Source organism: Coregonus lavaretus (assembly GCF_964263955.1).
Source record: "Coregonus lavaretus genome assembly, chromosome: 24".
Lineage (NCBI taxonomy): Eukaryota > Metazoa > Chordata > Actinopteri > Salmoniformes > Salmonidae > Coregonus > Coregonus lavaretus.
The window spans coordinates 8,308,905-8,322,212 of record NC_140011.1 but is presented as its reverse complement, the minus strand read 5'-3'; the positions used below and the strand labels follow the sequence as shown (position 1 = coordinate 8,322,212).

Sequence of the window (13,308 nt, the reverse complement as noted above, 5' to 3'; positions counted from 1 at the left end):
CGAGCCCAGAACTGGTGTTGTACCTCATTTCCCTCATTCAGGGAAAAGTTGTTATAATCATAAAGTTACGTTCCCTTTCAGTCAGTACTCCCAGTACAACACAACTATGGGGAAATGGAGTCCTGCCCCAATGGATACCAAATGAAATGGCCCATAGCAGACCTCCCAGACATCAACCACGCAACATGCGGTAGTCTGGGTCTGCCTAATGACCCTCTCCTGTCCCAGCTGTAAGCACACTGTGGGCTACAATGGGAGCATTGACATCCAAGCAATAAAACCTCACAAAAATGTGTGGTGATGCCCATCACGTCGCAGCATAAACAGTCAACCCTTTAAATAGCGCCCAAGACGCTGCCAGACCCCTGGTGGAGTGGGCGCGTATGCCGCTAGGTAACCTTTGCCCCTTGCTGTTATATGCCACCATAGAGTCTCCAGGGGCAAACTGAGTACAGAAAGGGTGTAAATCCATGAGCAGGGTGGTCTTGTAGGAGAGGATCTTCAGATCCATTGAGTCCCGAGGCTCAAAGGGGGCCGCACACAGTGCCTCCAAAACCAGAGCCAAAACCCATGTGGGTGTAATAGATTTAGAGAACAGTCTGAGACTGCGCACATCTTTCAGGAACAGCACAACCAGGGGGTGGGCCCCCGGTGTTGCTCAGTCAATTACCACATGACGCGCTGAGATAGCGGCCATGTAAATGTTTTAAGTGGAGAATGCCCGACCCTGCTCGAAAAGCTCCTGTAGGACCATAAGGATGTCCCTCACAGAGCACTAAAAAGGAATAAGTCCTTTATCTTGGTACCAGAGCTCAAACGCCTGCCACTTTTACACATACAGTTGTGGACTGAATGGTAGCAATAACATTCAGAGGTAAACCTCTAGCAATCAGATGGCCTCTCTCAGGGGCCAGGCCCATAGAACAAAGTCTCTGGCTTTGCGTGCCAAACCTGCCTGTGTGCCTGGGACAACAGGTCCCTGCGCAACGGGAGTTGCCACGGGACCCCGCCTAACAGGCAAATGATCTCTGCCAACCAAGGCCGCCCGGCTCCATGGGAGGAAATCCATAAAGGAGGGTCCGAGCCCACTGGTGTGCCAGTGCGTCCGTTCCCAACGGAGCGCTTGAGTCCCTCATTGAGAAAAACAGATGACACTGCATGTTTTCTCGCGATACGTAAAGGTCTACGTTGGCCCTGCCGAACCTCTCCCATATCTGGGTAACCACCCAGGTGTGTAGCCATCCAGGGCCACCCTGGATAGCAGATCCGGACCCGAGCAAGAGCAAGTGTGCCCCGCTCCACAGCAACAGGGAGAGTACCAAAGTGAGGACAGGGAGAGACCGGGTCCCCCCCTGCCAGTTGATGTAAGCCACTGTCGTCATGTTGTTCGACCAGGCACTCTGTGCCACAGTCCACACCCCCAGAATTGAGTAGCCATTGCACAGCGCGCCCCACCCTTGGGGGGGTCTGTCGTGACCACCTTGTGGAATAACACCTGGCCCATGAGAACCGCTTGCGACAGTACATGGTGGTCTCCCCACTGGGCCAGTGCCCGCAGGGACACCTGAATCAACCGGTTTAGGTGGCGAGATGCATCCAATCGAGTGGCTAGCACCCAGCGCTGAAAAGGCTGCATCAATAATAGCCCCAGGGGAACGACTACTATCATAGAAGCCATCATCCCCAGTAGGCACAGGAATTGGCGAAAACGCACTGTACGCCACATCCGAAATTGGGCCAAGCAGATCCGGAACCCGGACACCCTCTGTGGGGACAGAAAAGCGCGATTCACGCTTGAGTCTAACTCAAGACCGAGGAATGGACTGCTCTGCAATGGGGTCAGACAGCTCTTTCTGTGGTTTATCATAAAACCTAGAGACCATGAGACACTAGTCTGGATTTGTGCAACACCGCTTGTTCCCTTGATTCTGCTGTATCAGCCAATCGTCCGGATAGGCCAACACCCTCAGCCGCCTCCAATACCTTTAAAAAGGCACGCGGTGAGAGGGACAGACCGAACGGGAGGAACACAAACTCGTAGGCTATCGCCTCATAATGGAACCTGTGACTGGGGTACATGGGCACATGAAAGTACGCGTCCTTCAGGTTGATGGTGGTGAACCAATCGCCGGTACGCACGGACCGTAACAGCTGCTGATATCTGAGCATCCTGAATGCGCAAACTTGGAGGTACTTGTTTATTGCCTGCTTCTGGAGCAGGAAGGATATTTCCTCCCTTAACACTGGCGCTGAGGCCAGTGGAACAGCCAACGTGATGACGCCACAAAAACACGGCGGGCGTACAACAAATTGCGGCCTGCATTCTGACGTCACTGTTTTTTTCCACCACTCTCGACAACCCTGTGTTTGAATGTGGAGGAGGGACACGCTTTATTGAACTCACGTGGGATACACAACCCTTTTGATAACCCGTGAAAACAATAAGTTTATTAAAGTGCAAACGTTTGCCTGAAACCTGGTCCACTCTGGGTTTGGGGTTTCGGCCATCAGTGACGCACCCCGATTGGATGTACTACTTGGGGGTACTGCTGTCACAACGGGTATTTGGGGAGGCGGGCTAGGTGCGCTGAGGCCGTCTCCTACCCCACGCCGTGGCGGGACCATCCCTCACCTCACCCCTGGGAGCGACGCAGCCCTTTTTCCAGGCAGGCTGGCGCTGCCCGTAAGAATCAGGTCTATTCGAATCAGGTCGATCCCCAGTATGGATCCATTGTCCTTTGCCTTGCTCCAACCTCCAGGCCTGCCACATCATGATTGTGACACTGTGACCCAGATAGATCGAGTGACACTACATTTTTAACAGCAAACTCACCTCCACTCCCTGGAAGGTGTGAAGGTTTAGGGCTCGTCCCAAACGAGATCGTCATAGTAGACAAAGATGTTCGGGACTGAGCCAACAAAAATGGTCCCTTCATACTGAAGATAGCTCTAATAAATGCTGAAGGAAGATTGTTTTTCTGTGGCAGTCTTCTTCGTATAGCCTATTTTTGGAAGGTCTTTAACCAACATGACTTTTAACTTAACGCTCTCATGATGGTGATGAAAACAACAACAGCCAGGTCCACATCTGTGGTCTCTACGAGATCAGGAGTAATTAGATCAGGGCTCTGTAGCATGATCTCCTTCCTGAGTGATCCACACACACACACACAGGTGACGTCAGGGGAGCCAGCCCTGAGCTACTGCCACAACAACAACAACAAGTTCAACAGCAAGTGGCCTGAATAAATAGCCTCAAAACAAGAATGATACGAAAAACAGAAGAGGCATCTGATATGCTGGCAGGACTCACCTACACCTACACACACACACACACACACACACACACACACACACAAGCGCACTCACGCACGCACACACACACACTACCGCCTAGTTTAACTTCCCTGGTCTTTGAATAATGTACAATAACAACTGGTGGAGCTGTGTTCTGCTATTCGCTGAAGTGCATAGAAGATCTGAAGTGGAGAAGCAGATTCTAATCCTCTTATAGAAGCATAATAGGACTGATCTGAATGGCCCTTATTAAAAACAAATGAGTTCATGGATCAACTTTGATCAAAGATCATCTGAGGCCAGAGTGCTTAGAACTCTGCCATTCCAACATAGATCTCTGACAATTCAACTGCCATACCAACTTTCAACACCTACAGTGGGGAGAACAAGTATTTGATACACTGCCGATTTTGCAGGTTTTCCTACTTACAAAGCATGTAGAGGTCTGTAATTTTTATCATAGGTACACTTCAACTGTGAGAGACGGAATCTAAAACAAAAATCACATTGTATGATTTTTAAGTAATTAATTTGCATTTTATTGCATGACATAAGTATTTGATCACCTACCAACCAGTAAGAATTCCGGCTCTCACAGACCTGTTAGTTTTTCTTTAAGAAGCCCTCCTGTTCTCCACTCATTAGCTGTATTAACTGCACCTGTTTGAACTCGTTACCTGTATAAAAGAAACCTGTCCACACACTCAATCAAACAGACTCCAACCTCTCCACAATGGCCAAGACCAGAGAGCTGTGTAAGGACATCAGAGATACAATTGTAGACCTGCACAAGGCTGGGATGGGCTACAGGACAATAGGCAAGCAGCTTGTTGAGAAGGCAACAACTGTTGGCGCAATTATTAGAAAATGGAAGAAGTTCAAGATGACGGTCAATCACCCTCGGTCTGGGGCTCCATGCAAGATCTCACCTCGTGGGGCATCAATGATCATGAGGAAGGTGAGGGATCAGCCCAGAACTACAAGGCAGGACCTGGTCAATGACCTGAAGAGAGCTGGGACCACAGTCTCAAAGAAAACCATTAGTAACACACTACGCCATCATGGATTTAAATCCTGCAGCGCACGCAAGGTCCCCCTCCTCAAGCCAGCGCATGTCCAGGCCCGTCTGAAGTTTGCCAATGACCATCTGGATGATCCAGAGGAGGAATGGGAGAAAGTCATGTGGTCTGATGAGACAAAAATAGAGCTTTTTGGTCTAAACTCCACTCGCCGTGTTTGGAGGAAGAAGAAGGATGAGTACAACCCCAAGAACACCATCCCAACCGTGAAGCATGGAGAGCATTGAAGATGGGTCGTGGCTGGGTCTTCCAGCATGACAACGACCCGAAACACACAGCCAGGGCAACTAAGGAGTGGCTCCGTAAGAAGCATCTCAAGGTCCTGGAGTGGCCTAGCCAGTCTCCAGACCTGAACCCAATAGAAAATCTTTGGAGGGAGCTGAAAGTCCGTATTGCCTATCAACAGCCCCGAAACCTGAAGGATCTGGAGAAGGTCTGTATGGAGGAGTGGGCCAAAATCCCTGCTGCAGTGTGTGCAAACCTGGTCAAGACCTACAGGAAACGTATGATCTCTGTAATTGCAAACAAAGGTTTCTGTACCAAATATTAAGTTCTGCTTTTCTGATGTATCAAATACTTATGTCATGCAATAAAATGCAAATAAATTACTTAAAAATCATACAATGTGATTTTCTGGATTTTTGTTTTAGATTCCGTCTCTCACAGTTGAAGTGTACCTATGATAAAAATTACAGACCTCTACATGCTTTGTAAGTAGGAAAACCTGCAAAATCGGCAGTGTATCAAATACTTGTTCTCCCCACTGTATACATGTACGATATAGGCTTATATGAGTATCCTACACCCAAAGCATTTCAAGATTACACAAAGACAATCAATCAAGCCAAACAAACAAAAAACAAATGATATCATTCCAGAACGATAAGGAAGACACACATGACCATAGATATAAAACAATGTTCTATACCTATGCACATGACAATGCAAAAGGAACCTTGTGTGAATTCCACTGAGGCCTTCAGGGTGGCTTTGTGTGTGTGTGTGTGTGTGTGTGTGTGTGTGTGTGTGTGTGTGTGTGTGTGTGTGTGTGTGTGTGTGTGTGTGTGTGTGTGTGTTTGTGTACGCATCGGAACAGAGGAATGTTACAGTACACTGCCTGAGCCACATACCTCTGAACAAATCTAGCACATTAATGACACATTAATGCAAAAGTCAAACTGACTGACACTCAAACTCGCATGGCATCATAGGCAAAAGTAACCTGATTTTTGGTGCAAACCTACTGATACTATGTATGAAGAACGATACACAAAATTGCAAGTTACCATCATGTCTAAATGTAAGTCTTTAAAAACCTCATCCCTAGGCTAGATCTTTATTAGTGGATCTACTGGGCAATGTAGCCACATACATTGTGTGGTAGACCTAATGTGTTTTATCATATTTGCTTGCGTCCAAAAGGCCTCTATTGCTCTACTTTGAGCTGCTTATCATCCAGTGATAGAGGAAAGACATGGTGAGACATTCCTTTTATTCCCAGGTTGGTAAACCAGCCAAGGCAAATACATTACCTTTATTATCTGAAACACTAAAAGTTTCTCCTTTATTCATTTAGCGGCGGCCACACCAAACAAAAAAACAAAAACATGTATTTATTTGTTTAAGACATTTTTGGGAGGAAATACGCTTTCAGTGTACAGTTAAATGACTAAACCCAGACAGAAAGTATTTAGAAAAGATAATTGACCTATATATATTTTTTAATATATATTTTTAAATAATCTCATCTTGGAGAACTAGAAATCACCTAAATAAAAGCTAGACAATCAGAGTATTTTTTCACACTGCAACATTTTTGCTCAGTGCTATGGATATTTGTTTTTGAATTGCAGGAAATCAGAGGGGGAAGAAAGCACATTTTTCACCCTGCCGCCAATTCCGGACAGAGTTAAGCCGCACCCACAGCCCCCTGTGTCGGGAGTCGGGATGACACAGACAGGCAGGCAGCTTTTCACAGCCAGTCCAAATCATGAATCAGCATCATTATTATGGATATAAACAAAGAAATATCAATAAAAAAAAACAGGTAAAACGAAACGAAGTGCAGCTAGTTTGCAGTCTTTCCAACTTCAGTTTGAAGTTATTGCGTTAGCTGTGTTGTTGGCTAGCTCCTCTGAACAACAGTGTCCTGACGAGAGAGCACATTTTCTATGCCAGGTGAAATTGCGCATCATTAGCTCATTGTTATGGATGTATCCAACTAAACAAATGCAAATGAAGATACATTTTTAAAATTCTGGCTGCATTGTTTGACATGACTGTAAGTTACCCGTAGTTGGCTAGCTAGCACGCAAGGGATAAGAACGTTGCCAGCCATTATGGCAATAGAACTTTTAGGACAAACGACTGATACAGAACAAAAATACTTAACGACTGGGTCGCGGCTCTGGCAACCGAACCGATAGAACGAACGACCAGCCGGCTTGGGTAGTAACCCTAGATTTGTGTCGGGGCTATTTCTTGTGGAAGGATGAAATTGTATAAATAAATTCCTCATAATAACGTTTTTAATGAAAATATGTAAATCATTATTTTAATTTGTTGGTAACCCCTTGTATAAAAATGATAATGCCCTCGAAGCCGGTGTTTGGAGGATATCTTGGCACGGTTTGCCAACACCCGTGCAAATATATCCTACCAACACCGGTTTCTCAGGCATTATCACTTAAATAGAAGCTCTCACATTCTTCTCCTCTAACACAAAACACCAGCGGCCTGCCAGTCTTCTACCAGTCTTCTACCAGTGTTCTACCAGTCTTCTGCCAGTCTTCTGCCAGTCTTCTGCCAGTCTTCTGCCAGTCTTCTGCCAGTCTTCTGCCAGTCTTCTGCCAGTCTTCTGCCAGTCTTCTACCAGTCTTCTACCAGTCTTCTACCAGTCTTCTGCCAGTCTTCTGCCAGTCTTCTGCCACCCAACAAAAGCACTGCCAGATCACCTCAGACATACCACACACACACACACACCCCAAAACACAAACACTTCAGCTCATTCAAACTCAGTAAATCGCAGTCTGAAGATTCCACACACAGCACAAACCACAAACCACCCCTTCAGACCAGACATAGGCAGTTACCCAGTGAGAACTTCTATCAATACTGCCGTTTGTTCATTGTACTGACTGTGCACTTTCTGGTGTCGTGAGAGGCAAGGCTCTATGTTGTCTTTGTGCAGGTCCGTTACACCATAAAACTTTTACAGGCCAATTATAATAACACTCTTTAAATGAGTGAAATATAGCACAGCTTACATCCACAAAGCAGAGCATTTAAGTCTGGCTCTCATTCAGAGGTGAGAGGAGCAGTGCTGCAGAGGCAGAGCTATGACCTTAGGGTGGAGACTACACTTCACCATCTATTACAGAAGTATAGGTTCAACCTTTATGGTACATTTTTTGGCATACAGACATTTACCAGGGAGAGATAAACTGAAACATGGTAAAACCTAGTAAACTCTAGTAAGAGTAGGTGAGTATTTTCAAAGTAACAGCTTATACTGTACTGTTGTAAAAATGTCACGGCTCACTAGTGAATTTAAGTTATGTAACCAGAGATAATGGTCTAAACAAGAGAAAACTAGGATATGAATCATGAACGTTACATGTTCCATGTGACCCACTGACTGCTTACTGCGGCCAAACAGGAGACCAGGCTCTCAATAACAGAAAGGAAAGTGTGTAAGTGCATATAACAAAAGACAGCTTGTACATTGAACATTCATTTACTCATAGATGCAACTTAAAAGCAATTGTAACATAACAAAACCGGATTTTTTAAAGTAAGCATAACATTTGTTTTGCTTGAAGTACCTTGAACTCAATTGATTTCACTTCCTCACAGAGGGTGGTCCTCTATAGCTCAATTGGTAGAGCACGGCGCTTGTAACGCCAGGGTAGTGGGTTCGATCCCCGGGACCACCCATACGTAAAAATGTATGCACACATGACTGTAAGTCGCTTTGGATAAAAGCGTCTGCTAAATGGCATATTATTATTATATTATAACATTTTTAATCTTTCAAACAAGTTATTTAAGTCATTTTGCACACAAACTTATTTAGTGCAATTTACATAAAACATATATTTTTATTTTGTTACGTGTGATATTTAGTTGGCATTTGTAACATTGTAATTTTGTGTTCAAATCAGGTAAACATATTGTGTGCTTACAAATTACATTTTAATTGTCAACCTTGAATTATATATATTTGCTCAGCTGACTTCGCAATAAAAGTATTAACACCTTGCTAATTTAAGTATACTACCAGAATGACCAACTTATTTTACTGACGCAGCAATTTGACATTCCTTACACCATTGACATTCAATTTCACAGTCTGATTCTCCGTTTTGCAAGCTGGCCTGCATTGATGATCTGCCAAACAGGGGCACAATTAAGCTTTTGATATTGGAGGATGCCATGACTAGCTCTGGGGTGTCATTGAGTAATCCACACTTATCAATTTCACAGCATCCAGGACAACCGAGTGACGACTTTGAGGTGCCAACCTTTTCACATGATCTTGAATTGTTACTGAGAGAGGGAAATCAAGGATATGACCAATTTGGAAGACAACTGGTGTTGACCAGAAACCAAAGACAACTGATGTTTGGATGGCGTGGCAAAAGCTATGTATGAGAGGAATGAGTATCCAAGTGAGTGTGACTTTGAAGATGCTGCAGAAGCCTTAGTCCACCGACATACATGCCTTGCTGACAATGGGTCACCAAAAGGGTGAGAGGGATGGAAGAATGGCCTTAAGTTTAAAGTAGGCAAATACAGAACGAATCTAGGCAGAGAAAGGTGTCCTGAGGTTGGTAAAAAAAAAGTGCCAAAAAAAGGAAAGATCCAGAACCACCACTAAAACACACCGTTTACTGTGGCCCAGTCAACCTCTCAAAGTTCCCGCAATCAAAAGTTGAAGCAGATCTGGAAAAGCTAAGGACCGATATTGCTCTTGAGATTAAGAAGACACACAAAGTATTGGCTGTAATCAATCACTGTATGGGAAAGACATTTGCCCTGAGAAGACAGGAGATTCTGAACAGCAGTCCTAAAATACAGACAGTGGAGAATAGATGGCCGGCATTATTTCTAGAGTCACAGGTATTGCTTTGGCCTGGTTGCAGGGTTTACATTATGTTACAATGTAAAAAAACATTGTATTGGTATTGGTTTTGAGTTATTGTCATTCAGTAAGTGCCTGGTAATGTATAATCGCATTAAGTACAGAAAACTTCTGTGTCTTTAAAAAAAAAAAATTATCTACAGATATGTGCTGAGTTTCATCGCATAACTAATCAGAACCTGCAGCGATCGTTCTTTGCTGCACTAGACCATCACACTGAACGCTTGCTGGCTTTATCCCGGGAGGCGCAGGGACAGATGGGGAGCATTGGACATCGGCTTTCTGCCATTCTGAAGATGTATGATGAAATGGTTTGTTACTTTCTAATTTACATATTTGGTCAGTTTTCTTGGTCTGTGTGGGCACTCCCCCTATTTATTATTTGATTTAATTCTTTACCATTTTCCAAACCCCACCTGCAGTGTACATAAAATTGGTTTGGGGTGAAATGGTAGTAAAAGGAGAGTTGTGTCTCGATTAGGGATTGAGCCTATGGATAGCCATACTGGTTTAAAATCACAGTGCATATATACTTTTCCCATTTGTCCTCTGAAAGTTGATTTATTAATGTTCTGTCTGTGTCCTTTTAGCAATCAAGGGACGTGAATGTCAGTCGAACGGCTGCCCTTCATTGTCTCCCAGCAGTACTTAGTGAAAGCGACTCAGAGGTGTTCAAAACCTGCAAGGTTGGTTAATATACTTACAGGGTTATTACAGAGTTTAAGACTGCTCCTTTTAATGGGTGGTCCTCTGTAGCTCAGCTGGTAGAGCACGGCGCTTGTAACGCCAAGGTAGTGGGTTCGATCCCCGGGACCACCCATACACACACAAAAAAAAAAAAAAATTATAATAATGTATGCACGCATGACTGTAAGTCGCTTTGGATAAAAGCGTCTGCTAAATGGCATATTTTTTTATTTTTTTATTATTATTATTAATATTGACTTGCCTTGCCCAGAAATCACAACGCATCTTCCACGTTGGTTGATCTGTATTTCACACTCTTCCGGTTGTCATACTGTAAGAACGTGAGTCAAGAAATCCTGGTGTCCTCATTGGTCCAGTCTGCATACTTGCTATCATCTCTGATGATGAAGATGCAGTCTCCCTTCAGCCACACCAAGTCTCCATTATCCTGGAAGATAGATTGGTGATGCACAGCTTCCAATCCTGGCCAGATGCTTTTCCCGCTCTTTTTGGCCTGGTTTATGCTCTACATCTGGATTACCCAAAACCCATGTCCAGCTCATTTCTATTAATTCAGCAAGTGTTCCTTAACGTTGATTCTGAAAAGCTCAAATCAAAAGTTTTGGCCTTGAAAAATAAACTGTAACCTAATTATAACTTGTTTTCATGTCAAATGTTCCTGTGGTAAGACAACAGATTTTTTTTGTTTCGTTTTTCTTCAACCTTAGAAAAGAGGACTTGGTGATTGTTGGAACAAAAAAAGTTTTTGAACGGTGACAGGGTGAGGATGGAGGCCAACTCAAAATGTTGTCAGGAGGCCTATATTCCCAAAAATATGGTGCAATTACATTACACGTTCAATGTGTTCTGGACATGGTCCTTAAGCTCCTGGTGTCCAATTCCTGGGGCTCCTGGTGTCCAATTCAATTTAGGTTTTAAAACTGTTTTGCATCTGATCGAGGAAGTGGTCTAGTGTTGTTAAATGTAGCTTGCACCTGGGCCTAAAAGTGATAAACATGGTGTTAATTGGTCATTGGTAATTATTAGATTAGTCGTGTGTAAAGTGTCTGTCTGTCTCAAACAGAATGTGGCGCATGAAGCCCTGAATTAAGAGTACTGTTTATGTTCAAGTGATATAACCTCTAAAGAGTTAACTGCATGTCATAAAAAAGCTAGTTAATTTCACATTTTGGGCGGGCATCTGGAAGGATGTATTATTTTAAACTGAAGCCCGCTCATCGGCCAAAGGCAACGTCTTCTCTGTGATCATACCACACTTTCTCCAAGTGCATGTGCAGTAGTCTACCTCACACACAGGCGGCTGACTTCCCACCAAGGTTTGTACGATTAAGTATATATCATTTAAAGCTAAATTGCATTAGGGAGCCAATTGTGAGCATGGAAATCGAATGTAGTCTCATTATTTAACTTAGGGAGGAAATTTCCGGAGCCTGACGACGTAGGTAACGTTAACATTAGATTAAGTCGGTTAACTTTCCAGCAGTTCATGTTAGCCAATTAATTTAAAGAGAAGTGCTGCTGGCTTTCATGACCTAGCCTAGCTAAATACAGAATTACCCGAATGGTTTAAAAACATTATTAAAAGAAAGTTATGGTAAGCGTAATATATTACATGATTGTTATAAATGTTAATTGCGGAACATTGTGAAAACTCTGTGACTAGCATTAGCAAGCATGACTAACGGGTAGCTAACTATCCAACTGACGGATCAATGCATGTGTAACGTTAACATTGACAATTTGATGTTAAAATCCATCTGCCGTGACATGTGCATATTTATTTGATGTTTTAACTGGTTGGCAGTCCGCCTCAACAATTAGCTAGCCTAGCTAACGTTAGTTTGTAGAACAGACACGCCTCTGGAGGAGTAATTTATGTCAAATGCATTACTTGTCCACAGAGCTATGGGGACAATGTAAATGGTTGTTTGGCTAATGTGTAAAATGCATTGCCTTTGAGAGTTAACGTTAAGCCTGCTTACTTGCTAATGTTGCCCTTGCCTGTTCTTGCAGACCTTGGGACAACTGTGCAGCATTTCACCTTTGCCATAGACCTTGTAGTGAAAGGTAAGTTGTCAAGAGAATTTTGGCCCAATAACAAAAGGCTTAATATAAGTTTATATGATGAGGTAGTTAACAAAAAATCCAATAGCCATAGAACAGTATACATCCCCATTCTTTAAGCTCTACAATAAATCAGGTCAAAACATGCTAACCTCATAGTTAAAGGCGTACTAGAGTAGTTTCAATTCTTAGCTGCTTTTCAGTCACCCCTGCTGATTAATTAGAACTATTTTAAAATCCATCAATCTTAGGTTTGTGAAATGTCTGAATTACACTGTGAGAGTGGATTGTTTGGATGAATCGGGAAAAACACTCCAGAAAAGAATGTTAACATTTGTTGGTAGGCCCTGAGTGCAATAATATATCATAACAGGCGTCTGAGTTATGTGCATATAACTTAAATTGTAAATTGCTTTTTTCAATTTCTATAATAAAGTGCATGAATTGTTTCCACTTCCATCTTTTCAGACATCCATCAACCAAACATGCTGTGGAAATGTAAACTCTGCCGTTTTTCCTACCATTCCCAAGGAAATCTTCTAAAAACACTACCGTTTAATACAGTCAACACTCCAGAATTAATCCTTTGCCATGTTTGTATGAAACCTGCATCTGCACCTTTGGCTCTTTGAATTTGCTAAAAATTCATTTGTCAAGACTCCATGCACCGATACATGCATGTTCAGCTGTAGAGACACATTTGGCATTCCACTGCCCAATTTGTGCTTTTACACAACCATTTGATGAGAGAGAGCTTTTTTCACATTTAAGAGCACATGTGAAGAATCATGAAATGGTTCAGTGTCCGGTTAAATACTGCACATTCAAAACAAATGATTTCAACATTCACCTCACATATGTCAAGAAACCATTCCTCTTTAAGCTCTACTGATTTCAAAGTTGGCATTGTGAGGCAAGCAAGTGAGTCCCAAGATTATTTTTTTCAAAGCCAAATTACAGATGTTGCAGGTAGCTCCAAGGATGATGAATCAAATGCGCGGGATAGCACACCTTCTG

General features: G+C 43.3%; 1 protein-coding gene across 1 annotated transcript in view; it reads right to left on the bottom strand.

Annotated features, from left to right (window-relative positions):
• The window catches only part of LOC311100048 (rho guanine nucleotide exchange factor 28-like), a 132,365-nt gene that overhangs the window by 98,867 nt on the left and 20,190 nt on the right, over positions 1 to 13,308 (bottom strand).